General features: G+C 38.1%; 1 long non-coding RNA gene and 1 pseudogene across 1 annotated transcript; both read right to left on the reverse strand.

The window, feature by feature from the left end:
• Nucleotides 1–319: 319 nt before the first annotated feature.
• On the reverse strand, nucleotides 320–7,490 carry LOC122910072 (annotated as a pseudogene).
• Nucleotides 7,491–8,197: 707 nt separating this feature from the next.
• On the reverse strand, nucleotides 8,198–13,995 carry LOC122908582. The gene is made up of 3 exons (XR_006384983.1): nucleotides 13,803–13,995; nucleotides 11,973–12,132; nucleotides 8,198–8,346 (listed from the first exon to the last, which is right to left on the reverse strand). It is a non-coding gene; the product is annotated as an uncharacterized LOC122908582 (long non-coding RNA).
• Between the last annotated feature and the right edge of the window lie 4,312 nt (nucleotides 13,996–18,307).

Consider the following 18,307-nt stretch of genomic DNA (forward strand, 5'->3'; position numbering starts at 1 on the left):
TGAGAACCATGTGATACGTACATGCAAACTGATAAACTGCATTTATTTTACACCAAGAATTCTTGTTGAGCTTCATACTATAGTAATATATTGACTTGTTTTACACTTGCTGAGGGACAGAGGACCACTGTACATCTTTGCATTTCCTTAATACCTAGCACAGTAGCTTACAATTATTTCATCATACTTGCTCTATTTATTTTGTAAGTGATGTTGTAAACCTCATTTCAATTACATGGAACAGTACACTGTAACAGGATCATTCTGCAGTTGGTCAGCCCATGGAGGAAAAAAAAGTTCTAAAAACATTATTTTACCATTAGTAGGTTACCTCAAAAACTGAATCAGAACCACAGCTGTAGGTTGAACATGGCCGTGCGGACTCTCATCACATTGTCTTTCTTCTCATTCTGGATGCTGTAAACTGCTCTGCTCAGGTTCCAGTGTTCCGCCACAAAGCCAATGGTGACACCGGGAGGACACGGTACCTCCAGCTGCAAATGAGGAAGTGAGAGAGGGGAGGAAGCTATGCATCGATGTATATGTGGACACACCACCTAGATGTGCTCTGAAAACTTTTAACAACTAAGGAATTTGTTGAGAGGCCTCCACAGGCCTCTCATACTTCTAAAGTTCTTGCTGTGTGTGGAAGCAAAGCAAGGCCCTGACTGCTCTTTCCCTTGGCCATTTCTTGGGGTTGTCATTGGAGGTAGCAACCTTGAGGGATGAAGTCACATTTTACTTCAGGACACAGGGGAGACTTGCTTGTCACTTGCTATGGAACAGCCAGTTCCTTCTCTAAGTCTATGGTGGGCATGGTTTGAAAGAGATTTTTGTGTTGATGAAATTGTTGGGTATCTGCATTGTGTGGTGGACACAGGAATCAACACAGGTGGTCAAACCTCAGAGAACTGAATACACACACACACACAGGAATACAAGTAAAACTGGAGAAATGAGAAAAAATCTATCATGAAATAAATGTTCTATAAATTGAGTACATTTATAATTTTGATTAGCTTTACTACATCATGGCTTACTTTAATCATGGGAGGTTGCATTTATACAATTTGAGAAGAAAACCCAACTCATGAATATGAATCCAAAAGGATTAAGGATTAAAAGTGAAGATTCATCTCAAATATCAGGCCATAATTACAAAACAGTAATGATGGAGTAAGATACCTGGGAACAACGTTCTCTGAGCACTGTACTATCTGCCAGGTACTATAATGAACAGTTAACATTTATTTACTATTTAGACCTCAAAGCAATCCTGTGTACAGATACTATTATTACCTCCATCTTATAGGAAATCAAAACACAGAAAAGGTTGTAAATAAATTAACATTTAGTATGTGCTGGCTCATAGGAATCCTATGGGGTATTGTTGTGCATATTTATGTACCAGAGCACTGAGGCCCAAAGAAATTAAGTAAATTGCACAATTTAAGTAGGTGACATATCTGGAATTCAAAATTCTGATGGACCTCTCACTAAAGCTGCTTCTTTCCCTGCAGCAAACAGCCTTCCTAGAGCCACATGGGTTGTAGACAAGGAACCCAGCTGTAACTCAGAACGCCTGCTCTGTAGGTCCGGCCCTCAGGGGACTGTAACCTCACCAGGCGCTTCATCTTTCTGAGCCACCCCTTCTTTATCTGTGGCAAGTGTGGACTGGGATGGGGAGTGTGAAGTCATCCAAGGTCTCTTCCAATTCTAAAAGTATTCGATGATGTCTAGCGACATCTTATCTGGGGATACGTAGCTACATGTAGACAAATGTGTGTGACTTCTGTTTTAGGTCATAAATACATTTCCAATTCACTAGACACAACTGACAGAATTATGGTCACTGAATAAATAACCCTAATTTGTGCTTGACCCCCCAACTAGCACTGGAAGGCAAGAATTCACAAGAAAAAGCCCTCTGTGTTTTTCCTTGCATGAGACAATGTGGCTTCCCCCCACCCCCACTCTCTTCTTTCATTCTGATCATCAGAGCCAGTGACAATCCCCTCCTGTGTCATTCTGGAAGGAGCACAAGGATGCTGGGAAGACTTGGATCAGGAAGAAACCAGGGATAAGACCTGCATTCTCTGACCTCTTGCCTGGCGGAGGGACAACAGAGGCAACAGCAGGTACATCTGAAAGGTCTCTGCATTGTCATGATTTCTTGGCCCATACAGTTGGTGACCCGGAGGACGAAGGGCCTTAGAGTCCGATAAGCATTTCTGGTAAAGTCGTCTGTGTCTTCAATTACGATGTAAACTACTGGGTCCAGATTGTTTTTAATATCATATCTATTATTGGTTTCAAAAGATGTCATCACTAAAAAAAATAAAATGAGAAAGACACTTTAAATTAGAAGCAGTTAAAATGGGCCTCGAGTATTCATATAGCATTTCTTAGTGTGTAAAGAAAAAAGGCTTTTTCAAAATTTCACTGAAGCATATGCAATTGCTTGGAACATCAAAATATTTTATAATCCTTATAAGCATTGGGATTTAAAACATTTATTTTAAGCTCAGAGCAAGATGATTTTAAAATGTTTATTCATGTAACAGGAAAGATTGAAAACATCTTTTATAAGAGGATCATGTCTTATATAATACCTGTATCAGAAAACTTCAGTTTTATAAAAATATTTCAATGAAATTACACATTGCATCACAAGCGAGTCAGCTCATGAAATATGGTAAGATGACCAAGGTCATTACAAACTGCAAACAGAAAAAGGAACCAAGAGGAGCTAGAGGTCTTACATACAGCCAAAGGAATGTGTAAAGTTGCTTTAAGGGTCAGTAATAATTTCCTATGAACAAAGGACAAGCTTCATGTTTACTGTGCTCATTACTTCCTCCTTCCAGCAAATCTAGATCCTGCTGGTCCCTCACTAAGTCCTTTATTTTCTCTGCTCTTTTTCCTCCTCATCTATAAAATGTGAATCATGGGGGTGGGAAGAGGGAAAAGTGTAATGGCGTTGACCAGGTAATATAGAAGATCTTTTTCAATCTAAAATTCAATATTCTATGATTTATAAATTAATAAAATTGTACAAAAAATTCCCTCTTTAAGTTTCTAGGATAGTCTTTCCTCTTCGAACCACTAAAAAATTATCAGTATGAATAAAGAACTGGGTATCAAATAATATTGATTCTAAAATTGCTGATCACCACTGAAGTACACATATTTTTCAGGGGTTGTTGTCCAACTAGTGGGATAGAAAGAAGTAATTAGGGAAGATAGAAATAACAGAATTAAAACAAGTTAGCACTAGAAAAGAAATTGATAGAACTTATTGCCATGTATCAATTGATTTTAAAAATATCTTTAATGTAAATTAATTAATTACAAATATATTTTATCAAGTGAAATTAACCTATCTGTACCTGGATCATATATAAGGAGAACTGTCTAGTTAGGAAAAAAAGGAAAAACCCTTTCCTCCAGTTATACTCTAGAAGACTAAAAAATTTAATGTTTTTGATAAACTATCAGAAAATCACCTTCAGCTATAGTAACAGCATCGAGAAGAAGCTGTGTTGACATAGATTGTTTCTAGCTCAGTCGCTACTCACTGGCCTCAATGACCTACAGACTGGTGTTGCTCTGGAAGTTCAGGATGGTTTAACAGGGACCAGCCACAGAGAAGGCAATCGTCTCAGTGGCTTAGGGAGAGGGAGTCAGCCAGGGTGAACCTCACACAGAAGTGTCCAATTTTATATTATTTCATAGGTACCTCTGACAGATTAACATACTGATTCCATTCACTGGGTTTACTAAACACCACGCTCTTCCCTAGGTGTTCACTTTTAATTAGGGGAGGGTCCAAGAGGGCAGGAAGTTCATAAATAGGATTAGGGCAAAGGACAGGAAACATTCTGGGATACGACCCTTTGAAAATGGAAATTAGAAATACCATTTTTATCTTAGTTTTACTTTGGGATTACTCCCAAGACGCTTGAATCTTTCTAGTGGAGAAAAAAAACTTCTCCAGGACAGACTGATCCTATCTTACACAATTTCCTGTCATTCCTAACTGCTGAGCTTGAACATCGGCTGAAATGTCATATTTCCTTAAATATTTGTTGAATAAGTTAATGAACAGATTTTGAAATGAATAAAATTGAAAGTGACTTAACTGGACATGAATGTTTAATCATGTGCTTAATTATAAGATGTCGGGTTTGGGCAGCAAACCCTGAGATGGTGAATGAACAGATTACTCCAGACACCTCAGTAGGAGAAAGGAGAGGCCTGGGGCCTGACGCTCTAGTTGCAAAAGGTCTCAAGCCAAGCTATGTCTACACTTTTATTGGGGTCTTATCAATGCACCAGGTATAAGTACAAAGCCAGGAGGAACGTGTAACTAACTTTAATGGTCAGGATAATAATATATGGGGCGGCGTATGATAAGGGTGAGGAGGCAAGGAGTTTGTGAAGTTCGAGATCACCAAAGGTGCCTGTTTTTCTTCAAAGTTTCAACATTTACTCCCATGAGAACCTCGAGCAGCAATAAGAATCTGGCTGCTTTCAGCCAAGAAACTTCCAAGAAGGCCCAACATTCGGGGCATCCTCTTTTGCTTTTCTATTAGTCCCATCCAGGGAGGTAGATACAAGTCAGATTTTGTCTGTCCCGGCACTGTGAATTCCCACAATGATAGAGTGGAGAACACAGTCCATGCTTAATTCAAGACCTTTTCTTGTATGAAAACACAGCCAGGTGAGGGGGTCTATGCATCTCTTATAACTTTTCAAAAGTGCCTTCCCAGAATGGTTTATAGTCCTATTTTAAAAATTCCAGGATTTTAAATTCTAGGACCAAAACAAAAAAATTCACTGTTCCATAAAGTGTCCACCTAAAGAAATGAAGCGCTTAAGCATGGGAGAAGTTTGGGGTGCCTGGATGGTTCAGTGGGGTAAAGCCTCTGCCTTCGTCAGGTCATGATCGTGGGATCCTGGGATCAAGCCCCACATCGGGCTCTCTGCTCAGCGGGGAGCCTGCTTCCCCCTCTCACTCCCTGCTGCCTCTCTGCCTACTTGTGATCTCTGTCAAATAAATAAATAAAATCTTTTAAAAAAAAGGAAGAAGTTTACCTAATAAGACACAGTGGCCATTAGGAGCAATTCTTTAAGGAGCTAGTGGAGTTGCTCGCAAAGTCAAAGTTCAGTAGTTCATGTAGTCCTGCTGTGTTGGACAGAATTCCTCTGAGGAGTCCTGATATCCTTCAAATGGAATCTCAAATTTGGAAAATCTCAAATCTCAAATGGAATCTCAAATGGAGAAGCCAGAGGGATGTGACTGGGTAGGTGCCTTCCACTCACACCTAAGCAGGCATTTCAACTAAATAGCCTCATTACAGTATCTCATCCCTGCAGTGGTTCCTGGGTGCCAGGAATTGTATCAGACATTGATAATTCTCAGAACTGCCCAGTAGGATAGAGATAGCTAATACTATTTTATAGATGAAGAAATTGAAACATCAAATATTTAAGAAATTTGTTCAAGGTTATAGAACTAGTAAGGAATAAAGACAATTAAAAACTACATTGTCTAGCTCTAAACCCAGTTTTGTTTTTTATCTGTTTCTGGTTTTGTTTCTTAATTCATCCATTTTCGAAAGGGAAAACTGAATCCATCATATCTATCATTTAATCTCTGTCAGGATAATGGAAGAAGTTGAGCGATTTTATTTTTTATTTTAATAAACAATTTTAAAGTTGTACAATTTTAAAAAGATGGGGAAATGGTCTAGGAGACTCCAGACTTACAAGGAGAAATTATTATTATTGTGCAAGTGTAAAAAGATTTCCTAAAATTTATTAACTAAAAGCATCCTGTAAGCTTCTAAAATAACAAAGGGGTTTACTTTAGCGCTTTAATGACTTCATGTGTATTTTATAGTTATTTTACTAAGGGACAGTTTAGTAAAATTTTTGGTTCCTACAAATTCCAGTTTCTTCATCCAATTGTACTGCATTTCACATATCATTTTGACAGTGGTGTATCGACAGTTTTCAATGCACAAGATTAATATATTGAATTGCAAAGGGAACTTGTCAACTTCAAGGAATATTTTATTGATTATGTGGGGAGTGAAGTATTGAATTAGAGTCCCTTGCTTATAATGAACTTAAATACCTCCTGTTTCCAAGACAAAGATGGTCAGGCTTACAGAAGAATCTAATGCTAGCTATATCTCAGTTTCACTAGTAAATTTTTTGAGTTTACACCATTTGAATTTACAACCAAATCTGCTTATCCCTCAACTGTATGACCTAGGTTTCAGAGTAATTGCATAATTTTTATACAGAAGGAATTTAGGGGACCACCACTTTGTGGGAAGAGACCTCACAGACTTGGCTTGAAGCTATGTGTGCTTGGTAGGCACCTTATGTTTACCTGGTAATAGGTTTTTATGTAGGCAAGGGTAGCTGGTAACATTATGGCAGGGGAAAGCAAGGGGCCAAGTCACCTGATGAGTTTTTCACTAAGTGTTCTGTTCCTTCATGTTGTCTTTTTTAAAACGATTTTATTCGTGAGGGAGGGAGAGAGGAGGAGGAGGAGCAGAAGGAGAGAGGCAAGCAAACTCCACCCTGAGTGCATAGCCCATGCAAGGCTTCATCTCATGACCCTGAGATTATGACCAAAGCCTAACTGACTGAGCCACTCAGGCACCCTATGTTCTCTTTCTTGATGTTTACTCTTACTTCCAAGTAAATGACACTCCAGTTGGCATCTATGATAGCTTTTTTTTTTTTAAGATTTTATTTGTATTTATTTGAGAGAGAGACAGTGAGAGAGAGCATGAGTGAGGAGAAGGTCAGAGGGAGAAGCAAACTCCCCATGGAGCTGGGAGCCCGATGCGGGACTCGATCCCGGGACTCGGGGATCATGACCTGAGCTGAAGGCAGTCGTCCAACCAACTGAGCCCACCCAGGTGTCCCTAGCTTTTTTTTTTTCTAACCCTATTTTTCTAATTTCCTTCAGGAGGACATCTTGAATATCTTACAACTCAGTCTGAATCCTTTATGAAAGTCATATTCTTCCTACTGAAAATATTCTTATACTTTTGCTCCCCCTTCACATATCTGAAATCAGTATCACTGCTACTATAGTCTCACAAGTGGACCTCTGTCATCACTGACCTACCACCTTTATCTGCTGTATCCAGCCTGTGTCTCTTTTTGTTGGGTCCCCAAGGTCATATTTCCTAAGAAAAATAATTTGGAGTTGTATAAAGTACCTGAGCTAATAAGTATTCCAGACCATGAGGGCAATTTGGCACAGGAATTGACTCTGGCATCCATGCTATTGGAGCAGACTGATTGAACAATGGACATCTGCCAGGCCAGTACTATATAAGATGAAGGCCACCAGTTGGCTGGTACGAGGGGAAGGTACTGAGCTGATGTGGACTGTAGTATCCCATAAATAAGCTTCCTGGGTAGTATGTAAGTGAAAGGACAGTAGCTACTGGGGACTCCATGTCCAAAATCAAATACAAAAATTACACATGATTGAAACTACATTGTATTGAAACTTAGCACAAATTTTTACATGGAAATCTCATGGGTCACATGACAGCTTCTTGAAAATAGTAAGAGGTTTCATTTTCTGAGGGAAGGACACGCCATGTACCAAAAATGTAGTAGAGATTATTAACTCATTTAATCCTCTTAAACCTTATGAAATAGTTAAGCTCACCTGACAAATGCAAAAACTAAGGTTGAAGAGATGAAGTATAATTTGATAGCCTCTCTATGCCAATCTCATAAGGTTACTGCAGAGTTAGCCCAGGGACTGAAATAAGTTTAGCACTATGTAAATTTCTATTTTTTTCACATTAAAAATATTTTTATTGAAGGGGGCGCCTGGGTGGCTCAGTGGGTTAAAGCCTCTGCCTTCGGCTCAGGTCATGATCCCAGGCTCCTGGGATTGGGACTCTGCCTCAGCAGGGAGCCTGCTTCCCCACCCCTGCCATTCTGCTTGCCTCTCTGCCTACTTGTGATCTCTGTCTGTCAAATAAATAAATAAAATCTTTAAAAAAATATTTTTATTGAAATATAATTAACATATAATATTATGTTAGTTTTAGGTGTGCAAATTTCTGTTTTTATATTCTTTATACTATTGTTAATTTTATATAAATAGCAAGTGGTAACACTGGAATTCGAATTCACATCTCACCTTCAAAATGGTGACTTGAAGACTGCTGTATTGTTGCTAGCCCAGTCACTTCTTTATATCCTCATCTGTTTCCACACTGTTCTCTTTCAACCAGGGGTCAGTTTAATTTCAGCTTGGTCAATGTAAATAAGACCACAGTCAAGAGAATCAGATTTCTTTAAAGAATCACAAAATTTAAGAACAGAAGCACAAATCATGAATTAGTATGAGGGTACCACTAATGTATGACTTCAGATTTTGCTTCTTTTATCAAATGTCAAATGTCTCAAAAGAAGCGTGCTTAGAATCAGCCAGGATGCATCAGAGCAGGCTTAGTAAGGAGCTGGAACTCCTGCCCAGCAGTAACAAGGAGCACTTCACCCCCTTTTCTATGAAAGGAAGACTGGTCCCCCGCCATCTACTGGAGAAGCAGGGATTTCATAAGCATTTTACATGGATCGCTAACAATGTGGAGAATTAACAGCATTTAGATATGAGAGTGTCCATACTACTGAGATGTAGCTATAGTGTTAAAAAAGTAAAATCTGGATACTTTTACCACCAGATTTGGCGTGTTTTGTTTTACTTTCTTGGATTTAAAATAATTAATTAATTTATTTACGTAAGTAGCTGGGCTCTGGTTGATTACAAGTGGGTACCTGATAAATTCCTAAGTTATTCCTAGCATTGGAAAGCCTTTACTGAAATCATTTGAGAGAGAGAACACTCATTGCCTTTCTCTGAACTTCTAGGAAAGGCCAGAACAAAAAGTAAAGAAAAGCCAAGCCTACAGCAAAAAAGATCCTCTCTTTCTGATCCCAGAAAAAGAGTTTTTTAAAAAAGTACTGTGGTTGAAAACTAAATACATGAGATAAGGCCAATAATTTATTTTTCAGATTTCATTACAGAATGATTTTAGCTAAAATGAAATAAAACCAACTCTATGTTAGCAGAAGAGTTCAGCTGAGACCTGAAGTAAACTGGCTGAAGCTTTGATTATATTTGTGTCTTCTTATTTTGAATATTCTTATCATTTTTATTTCAAGAACTTATTGTGAATCACTAGTTTAATTTTATAGCCTACTGATGGATCTGCAATTTGGAAAACACATTATTAAAAGTGTTCCTCAAACTTAGCTGTTGATAAGAACCAACCAGATAGGATATTTTTCTTTTTCAGGATTTGTCCTGGAGATTCTGATTCAACAGATGGCCAGGACCTGCATTTTTATATTAGCAAAAGAAATTCACATTATTTTGATGGACCTAGCATATTAAGCTACACTTTAAGAAACAGCAGGTTAGAATTTTTTCTAAAACTTAAGATATAATCAGCCATCAAAAGTCAATGTGTGGGTACCTGGGTGGCTAAGTGGGTTAAGCCTCTGCCTTTAGCTCAGGTCATGATCTCAGGGTCCTGGGATTGAGTCCCACATTGGGCTCTCTGCTCAGCAGAGAGCCTGCTGCCCCCCCTCCCTGCCTGCCTCTCTGCCTACTTGTGATCTCTCTCTGTCTGTTAAATAAATAAAATCTTAAAAAAAAAAAAGTCAATGTATGAAGCAGCATTACTCATAATGGTCAAAAAGTAGAAAGAATTCAAATATCCATGAAGTAATAAATGCATAAACAAGTTGTTTATACACTAAAATATGATTCAGAGCACTTGCTACAACACAGATAAACCCTGACAATATTCTGAGTGAAAAAAGCCAGATGCAAAAGGCTATACATGTTATGATTCCACTTATATGAAATATCAGAATAGGCGAAACTATACAGCTATAAGTAGATTAGTGCTTGCCAGGGGCTAGGGAAAGAACAAAATGTAGAGTGATTGATAATGGATATAACTTATCTGGGACATGATGGAAATAATCTGGATTAAATAGTAATGATGGTATGAGTTTGCAGCAAACTTTAAATTAGGATTTTTCTGGAGTGCCTGCGTGGCTCAGATGGTTGAGCAACTATCTGCCTTTGGCAAGGGTCACGACCTCCAGGTGCTGGGATCGAGCCCCATATTGGGCTCCCAGCTCAGTGGGGAATCTACTTGTCCCTCTCCATTTCCCTCTGCCTCTCCCTATACTTGTTAAATCTCTGTCTCTGTGTCTCTCTCAAATGAATAAATAAAAAATCTAAAAAAACAAAACAAAACAAAAAAACCCAAAAAAACAAAAACAAAACAAATTAGGATTTTTCTGAAGAATGTCAAAACAGGAATTAAGTTTAATACGGCCCCAAAGGTTACATCTAGTAACATTGCTCACAAGGACTGGAGAATTTCCAAGGTCCTTTTGTACCATTTGAATTTCGAAATATCTGCATTATAATTTTTTTAATTGAAAAATAAAGTGGTCCTGGGGGGGTGCAGAAATAGTATGATGGCAACCCTGTGGATATACTAAAAACCACTGAATTACACACTTTCAAGTGGTGAATTTTATGTATGTGACTTGTACCTCCATTAAAAAAAAGGAAAATAAATCACCTGAAAGATATAGAAATAAGACATTGAATAAAGTAAAATACTGAGAAAGGGCCAGATGGAGCTTGGCCATAATACAGGTTTGTCAAGACCCTGGATTTAGCAGGCACTGAGCAGTACTCAGTGGTTATACTGGATTACAGCCATACAACATATACACAGAAGAAAAAGGAAAAGGAAACTCTACTGTTTTCAGAAAACACTGCAGGGGCAGAGGCTACCTGAGTTCCACGGATCTTATTTCTAGAATGAAATAACATCTCTGTTATCATCTCATTGATGATTTTTTTCCAAACTGTGAGCTTTTTGCCTCTTCTTTACACTCACTCATTCTAAGCATCATCCAGATAGGATGACTACAGTAACTTCTTAACTAGCTTTTCCTCTGTCAGTGATTCCTTCACACTGGCTCCAAGAGCTATCTTTCTTTCTTTCTTTCTTTTTTTTTTAAAGATTGTATTTTTTCGTTTGAGAAAGAGAGAGAGCACAAGCATGAGCAGGGGGAAGGGCAGAGCGAACGGGAGAAGCAGACTCCTTGCTGAGCAGGGAGCACAATGCAGGACTTGATCCCGGGACCCCAAGATCATAACCTGAGCTGAAGGCAGATGCTCAAAGGACTGAGCCACCCATGTGCCACCTCCTCACCCCACAAAAGCTATCTTATTAGACATCCAATCAGTTACTCACTGGACATTTACTGAGCACCTGTTATGTACCAGACCCTGTGCCCAAAGCTGGGAAGAAAGTGATGAAAGACAAACTCAAGTATCTGCTTTGAAGTGTTGCTGTCCTGTCAAAAAGCTTCTATAGCCCACACAGGCTCCAGGATAAGAGGCAAACTCCTTCATCAGCAGAAGACTCAGTTGTTCTCTCCCATGCTCTGCCCTTCTGTCTTTTGATCCAAGCAGGACCTTATGAAGTTCCAATCATACCACCAGGCCTTCATGACCTTCTGTTTTTGGACCTGTTTTTTTTCCCCCAGACATTCTCCCTTCCCCACCCATTATTTGATTGAGAAACTCCTTATCATGCCAACAAAACCCAACTTCCTCAGTTAGGCCTTCCCTTTAATCCCACAGTCATTACTCTGCGGTCTGTGTCCCTACCACATTCTTTTCATATTTCCGTAGAACTTCCTACTCCAGGAGACAGTAAATTCTTTGAGGATAGGAATGTTCTACTTGATATTCAGTAAACTACTTGGCATCCAGTAGGTACTCAATATTTATTTATTGAAACAATAAAGTAATTAGTTAAACAAGCAACTTAACCCTTAGTGTCATTTTCTGCAGTAAAGATTCTGAAGATTTAACTTACCGGATATATAATGGGGATTATGCTCTGGATGGTCATCAGGTTTTGGATCTGCTGAACTTAAATGGCAGTGTAGTCAGGAGGAGCATCAGGTATTGGATCCAAGGACTTTGTTTTATTTTCAATGTCATCCACAGGTCGATTGGCACTTGTGGGGACGAGCCTTGGAGGAAATGTAGGTGCACAACTGAGAAATGGGATGATTTATTACTGAAGATATTAATTTTTTCCTTATTAGTTTGCTGCAATATCAGTGTATGTAATCATTATGAAATACACTACTATATTTCTAATGACACCCATAATACACACATATATTAGACATTAATTCATGCATATGATAAATTGTTAGGCTGAACATAGAGTAAAAAACTAACGCTGACTAATTACACTGTGCTTGGGATTAAAGCAATGAGCTCCCAGGCTGGCGGTTCAGTGGACCTGATACTGACTCTTATTTACATAGATAAATTCCTTTCAAAATAGTACAAATTCCTTGTCGCAGGATGTAATATGGAGAAACTGGCATATATGGAGTGAATCTGATTTTTCCCACACACACTTTTTTGAAAAGTGGTTGTGTCAAAGTAAATTCAAAACAAAACAACATAAATACTTAATGGTTTAAAAAGCAGTGTGCCATACATAACTCACTTAGAGGTGGTTTAGTGCGCTTACCAGTGACTCCTATGTTGAGTTATTCTTCCTAAAACAACCTAGGTCACTACACTTACTGAAAGGAAGGTGTTGAGGTCACGTTTCATGTTATACCCTGCCCCTTCACTGAGATTGGAGACATTTTCCCTGACCTCACTATGAGGAACAGCTCAGTGCTCCTGAAAAAACTGGTTGCTTTTATCTCATAGAGAACACAAGTCCCTTAAATGTGATATTTCTCTCCTTGAATCAGTTGCAGGAAAACTCAGGACGCACTTTTCAGACCTCCTCTATCAAGGAAAGCTTTTCATTGCTATCACCTCTTTTATTAGACTTATTTTCCTACTCTTAACTTTCTTTCCTTCATTTTTCTCATGTATTTTAAGTATCTTTGTCTAGATGCAACCGATATAAGTCTCCTTTAGTCCTTTCTATGCCAAATGGTAAACAACAACAAAAACAATTTCCAAGTGAAATAAACTCAAACTATTATTAAGGAAAACAGTCATATAATTCACATTTAAAATGAAGCATAATAAAATTTTTTCATAAAAGACTGCTAACTTTTTTGAAGAATTCTAATGAATACTAAAAAATAAAATGTTTTAATGCTCTGATATATTTATACATATTTATATATGTAATACATATTACTAATAGTGATATATGTAATATGTTCCATGATTTTTTGTCTCCAGTTACATTTCATTCATATTTTTATTAATTCAACAAATACTTACTGAGCATTTTTTATATATGAGGCACTAACATGGACGTTGAAAATACAGTAATAAACCGGAAAACCAGGTGCCCATCATACTAGAGATTTTATTTTAGAGGCATGAGATTAAAAACACATTAACAAATATTTAAGATTGAATCTACATTCTACAGTTATAAAGAAAACAAAGTAAAAATTTGAGGAAAGACATGGATGGAGTCCCGGGAGTTTCAGGGAAGCCTCTCTGGGGCGTAAACTTTGAGCTGTTTGAACCAGGAGAAGAGGCACTATACTACAGATGTAGGAAGGGAGTTCTAGGACATCAGGCAACATGTGCAAAGGCCCTGAGATGGCACTGAGCTTGGGATGCTCAAGTGTGAGGAAGAGGTCAGATGTGACTGGGACCCAAGAACTGAAGAGAAGAGAGTGAAGAGATGGAGATAAGTTGATCATACCTGAAGACCGAGGCGAAATGTTTGGGATTTGCTGTAATTGCAGCTGGGCAGTCTTCGGAGGACTTGAATCAGTGGGGAGATGAGAGCTGATTTATACTTTCTCTTGAGGGAGGACAAGAGGAAGTACACAGTGAGCATGGGATGGCAGCCATAATCCCGGTGAGACCGAAGCTGGCTTAGACCAGGGAAGTCACCCTGGAGCGGTCCAGCTGTGGTCAGGAGCAGAAGCTACAGGAGCTGCTGATGGACCAAGGGAAAGAGAGGAGTCAAGGATGAGGGTTGGGTTTTCAGGCCAGTGTACTGGAGCTGATGATAGTGCTGGAGAGGAAGATGGTGGGGAAATGGTAGGAACGGGGGAGGGTGGGAATCAAAAGCTCAAAATAGGCATGTTTTATTTAAGAAGAGACCACACGAAGACAAATAATTAACAGAAAATATTGTTTGTGTTTGTGTGTATTTATTAATTTTCTATTATGAGAAATGTCTTTTCATCTTAAAAACATAAACTTTCCTGGCTGGGAAAGACGACCTACCCCTCAGGGCTAGCCAATTCTTAGAAATAGCAAAGAGCTCTGACAGGAGCATGCCTTTGATATGCAAACGAACTGCTCCAGAGCCCTACCTCTTCCTTTGTCTGGGCTCTACACCCCAGGAGATAATTTCCTTTGCCTTAATCTTCCCCTGGCCAGGTACCAGGTAACTAGGAGCTATTCCTTTGGCCTAGAAGCATGTCACAATTATTCAAACCAGCCAGTCCTCAGTGGTTTGTCCTGCCCTGCCTTCATCCCTCCACCATGCCCCCCCCAAACCTCAATAAAGGCCATGATCTAAGAACTCTTTTAACTTCTGCTTCTTCCTGATCAAAATGTGGTATCCCTCCTGTGGCCCTGTGTTTTGTGCCATGCCTCTCATTTCTAGGGGAACTGTATCATTGCTTTTCTTTCAAAGGAATTAACCTTTCTGTGTTGTCAGTCATCTTTATAAATTAAGACTGACATCAACCTTTTGCTGACGGAGGGTCCTGCCTTGCTGTTGATTGCTGCTAACTGATTAGGGTGCCCGTTGCTGAAGGCTGGAGTGGCTGTGGCAATTTCTTAAGATAATGAAGTTTGACCTGTCAATTGACTCTTCCTTTCACAAATGATTTCTCTGTATCATATGATGCTGTTTGGTAGCATTTTACACAGTAGAATTTCTTTCAAAATTATAGTCAGTTATCTCAAATCCTGCCACTGCTTTATGAACTATATTTTATATATATATATATATATATATTTTTTTTTTTAAAGTTCATTTATTTTTAGTAATCTCTACACCCAAATGTGGGGCTTGAACTCATGATCCTGAGATCAAGAGTTATGTGTTCTACCAACTGAGCCAGTCAGGTACCCCTATGTGATATTTAAAATCCTTTGTCATTTCAGCAGTCTTCATAGTATCTTCACCAGGAGGAGATTCTATCTTAAGGAACAAGTTTCTTTGCTTATCCGTAAGAAGCAACTCCTCACCTGTTAAAATTTTATCATAAGATTGCAGCAATTCACATATAATAATAAAAAAGTTAAAATATTATGAGAATTACCAAAACATGGCACAGAGACATAAAGTGAGCAAACACTGAAAAATGGCAAAAGTAGACTTGTTCAACATAGGGCTGCCAAAAATCTTCAATTTGTAAAAAAAAAAAAAAAAAAAAAGGCAGTATCTGCAAAGCACAATAAAATAAAGTATGTCTATATATGATCCTGTTCTTCAAAAAAAAATTTAAGAACAAAGCACAAGACGTATTTATATGTGAACATTATGAGAATAACTCAGGGTGGGAAACTAGAAGTTGAGATGAAATTTTTAAGGGGGTTATGGATTTAATTGATACCATTAGGCAGGGAAAAAATGAGGTTATCAATTAAAAAAAGGAATTATAGTATTTCCAGATTTCTGAGGGTGATGACAAATAATGAGGACAGTATCAACCAAGACTATAATTTAGTGAATGGATATCAAGGGTCAGGTAAAGGACCAAGCAATTTGCATATTAGAACTAATTATAATAGCATGTGTCTAAGATACAAACTATTATTCCAACTTTATAGATGAGAAAACAGGCTTAGAGAAATAAAGCAACTTAACTATATGCTTATTAAATGATCAAGCCCATGAAAGTCATTTATTTCTAAATCCAAAGCCTATGTTCCTTCCACTAGGCCATCTCATTGATCAGAATCTAGAGTGTGGTCATTTGTGTTGTTCATGTGCAGTAGAAAGCCACTCATGCAGGGTAGGTGAAGGGAGCATTAGAAGAGAATGTGAGTGATCATTATGAATATTGAGCTGACCCAAGAATATTGTTGTAAGATAAGCCAGTATATAGATTCCCAGCCGAAATGTTTGTCTACTAAGTGTGGGGCAAAGAAACCAAGTGCATTTCTAGGCTCGGATCATCTCCACAATGTCACTTAAGCCTGAGTTACTAGTACAATGTCTCAAGAGGTATAAAAATATTCTAGAGCTCAACAAAAAACTGGTGTGTGCAACTGCTGGCCAGCCAAAGGAGTTCAGGAAATTGGTCCTACCCTCTAAGGATAAGAATCCCTGGTATTTAGAAAAACACTGATACCTTTCTAGAACCTTCAATCCCAGGAAAACATAGGTACATACTTTTGAGCGACTCTTGTACATGTACACAGAGGACATACACAAGAATGTTCTTGACACCACTGTTCATATGAAGAGAAACTAAAAAAATTTTTATTATCCATCAGTGGTAGATGAAATCAATCTTGGTATAATCATATAACAGTATACTGTAGTGGAAACAAATCAGAACCTTATCCATCATCAGAGATGAATCTCAAAATACAATATTGAGCAAAAAAAGTAAGTCACTGAGGGCACCTGGAAAGCTCAGTCGGTTGAGCATCTGACTCTTAGTTTCAGCTCACGTCATGATCTCATGGGTCCTGAGGTTGAGCCCCATGTTGGGCTCCTCACTCAGCAGTGACTCTTCTGCTTGAAAATTCTCTCCCTCTCCCCTTCCCCCCACTCATGCTTGCATGCTTTCTCTAAAATAAATATGTAAATTAAAAAAAAGAGTCATTGAAGAATATGGTATGATTTTATTTTTATGTTCAAAGGCAGGAAAATTAAATACTTTCTTTCAGACATATACATGAAAATAAAACTCTAAAGAAAAACTAGGGAATTAATAACACAATATCTAGTCAGAGGTTACGTGTGGAGGAAAAAGGGACTCTAATTTCCGGCTAACAGTCTAATGACTAAGGACAGGGAAGATGGGTTTTTATTCTTTAAATGATATGTATATGTTTAAACTCATGTTTTCGGACGTATGACATTACATTGAACAAGACCTTTTGACAGCCACATGTTGAGAGTACTGTTTTACTGACTAAAGGTTTGTTGTTACTTTCTAGATTAAGTCTCAGAATTTCAAACTGTTAATAACTCATAATGAAATTTATTAGAACAATTTATTAGGGCCTATTTCTATCTATCTATCCATCCGTACATCCAGTAACTCGCCATTAATTTAATGCTAAATAAAAATACATATCTGAAATTTTCTCAAAATAAATATTAAGAAAAAAATGTAGAATTTTGGACTCTCTTAGGTAGCATCTCTAGGGAAAAGCCCAGAAATGTGTGTTTTTAATAAGAGACCCATGTGAGTCTTATAATCAGACATGTTTGAGAGTGATAGAGAAAATTAGTTCTCATAAATTAACAGTTCTCAATTATATCAGTCAGAAATTAGAATTTAAATCTGATTCAAGTGAAAAATCAATCTATAAAGATGTTTTAAAAAGCAGTTAGTATCAATGAATTTAATAAAGTGAAATACACCTGGACACTGCCTCATATGCTGCAAATGTTCTTAGTTTGTTTAACTTCCCTCTCCTTTGAGATGCTAATTTTTTCCCTACCACCTAGTATCCTCCATTCTTTCTTTACAATATTATTTTCCTTTACAATCTAGGAGTTTGCATATTTCTCTAATTATAATAACATGTCTCTACTTAGTTTGCATGTATTATGAGGCAGAATAATTTCCAGTTGGTATAAGCATGGATATTGTTAACATAATTGTTCCTTAACATTCAGTGGATTGTTTTCTGATTTCTCTATTATTTAGCAAACATAAAAAGTGCCATAGGTTGAAAAAGAGGTGGAGGAGCTAAGATGGTGGAGTAGCAGAAGGACCTTAGGCCTGCCTCATCCCTCAAGCACAGCTAGATAAATAACAAATCACTCTGAATACCCAAGAAATCAATAAGAGGCCCAACCAAACTGCACAACTAGAGAGAGAGAACAGGCCACACTGTGAAAGGTAGGAGGTGCAGAGGCATGGTCTGGGGGAACGAATGGATTGTGTGTGCAGTGGAGGGGAGGGAGCCTTGATCAGAGAGAGAGAGAGAGAGACAGAGAGAGAAGTGCACAGGGAATCCTAAAGCCAGTGACTGGGAAACTGAGAGGGGCTGACTTTT

The sequence above is a fragment of the Neovison vison genome, chromosome 6, assembly GCF_020171115.1.
Source record: "Neovison vison isolate M4711 chromosome 6, ASM_NN_V1, whole genome shotgun sequence".
In the NCBI taxonomy this organism is placed as follows: Eukaryota; Metazoa; Chordata; class Mammalia; order Carnivora; family Mustelidae; genus Neogale; species Neogale vison.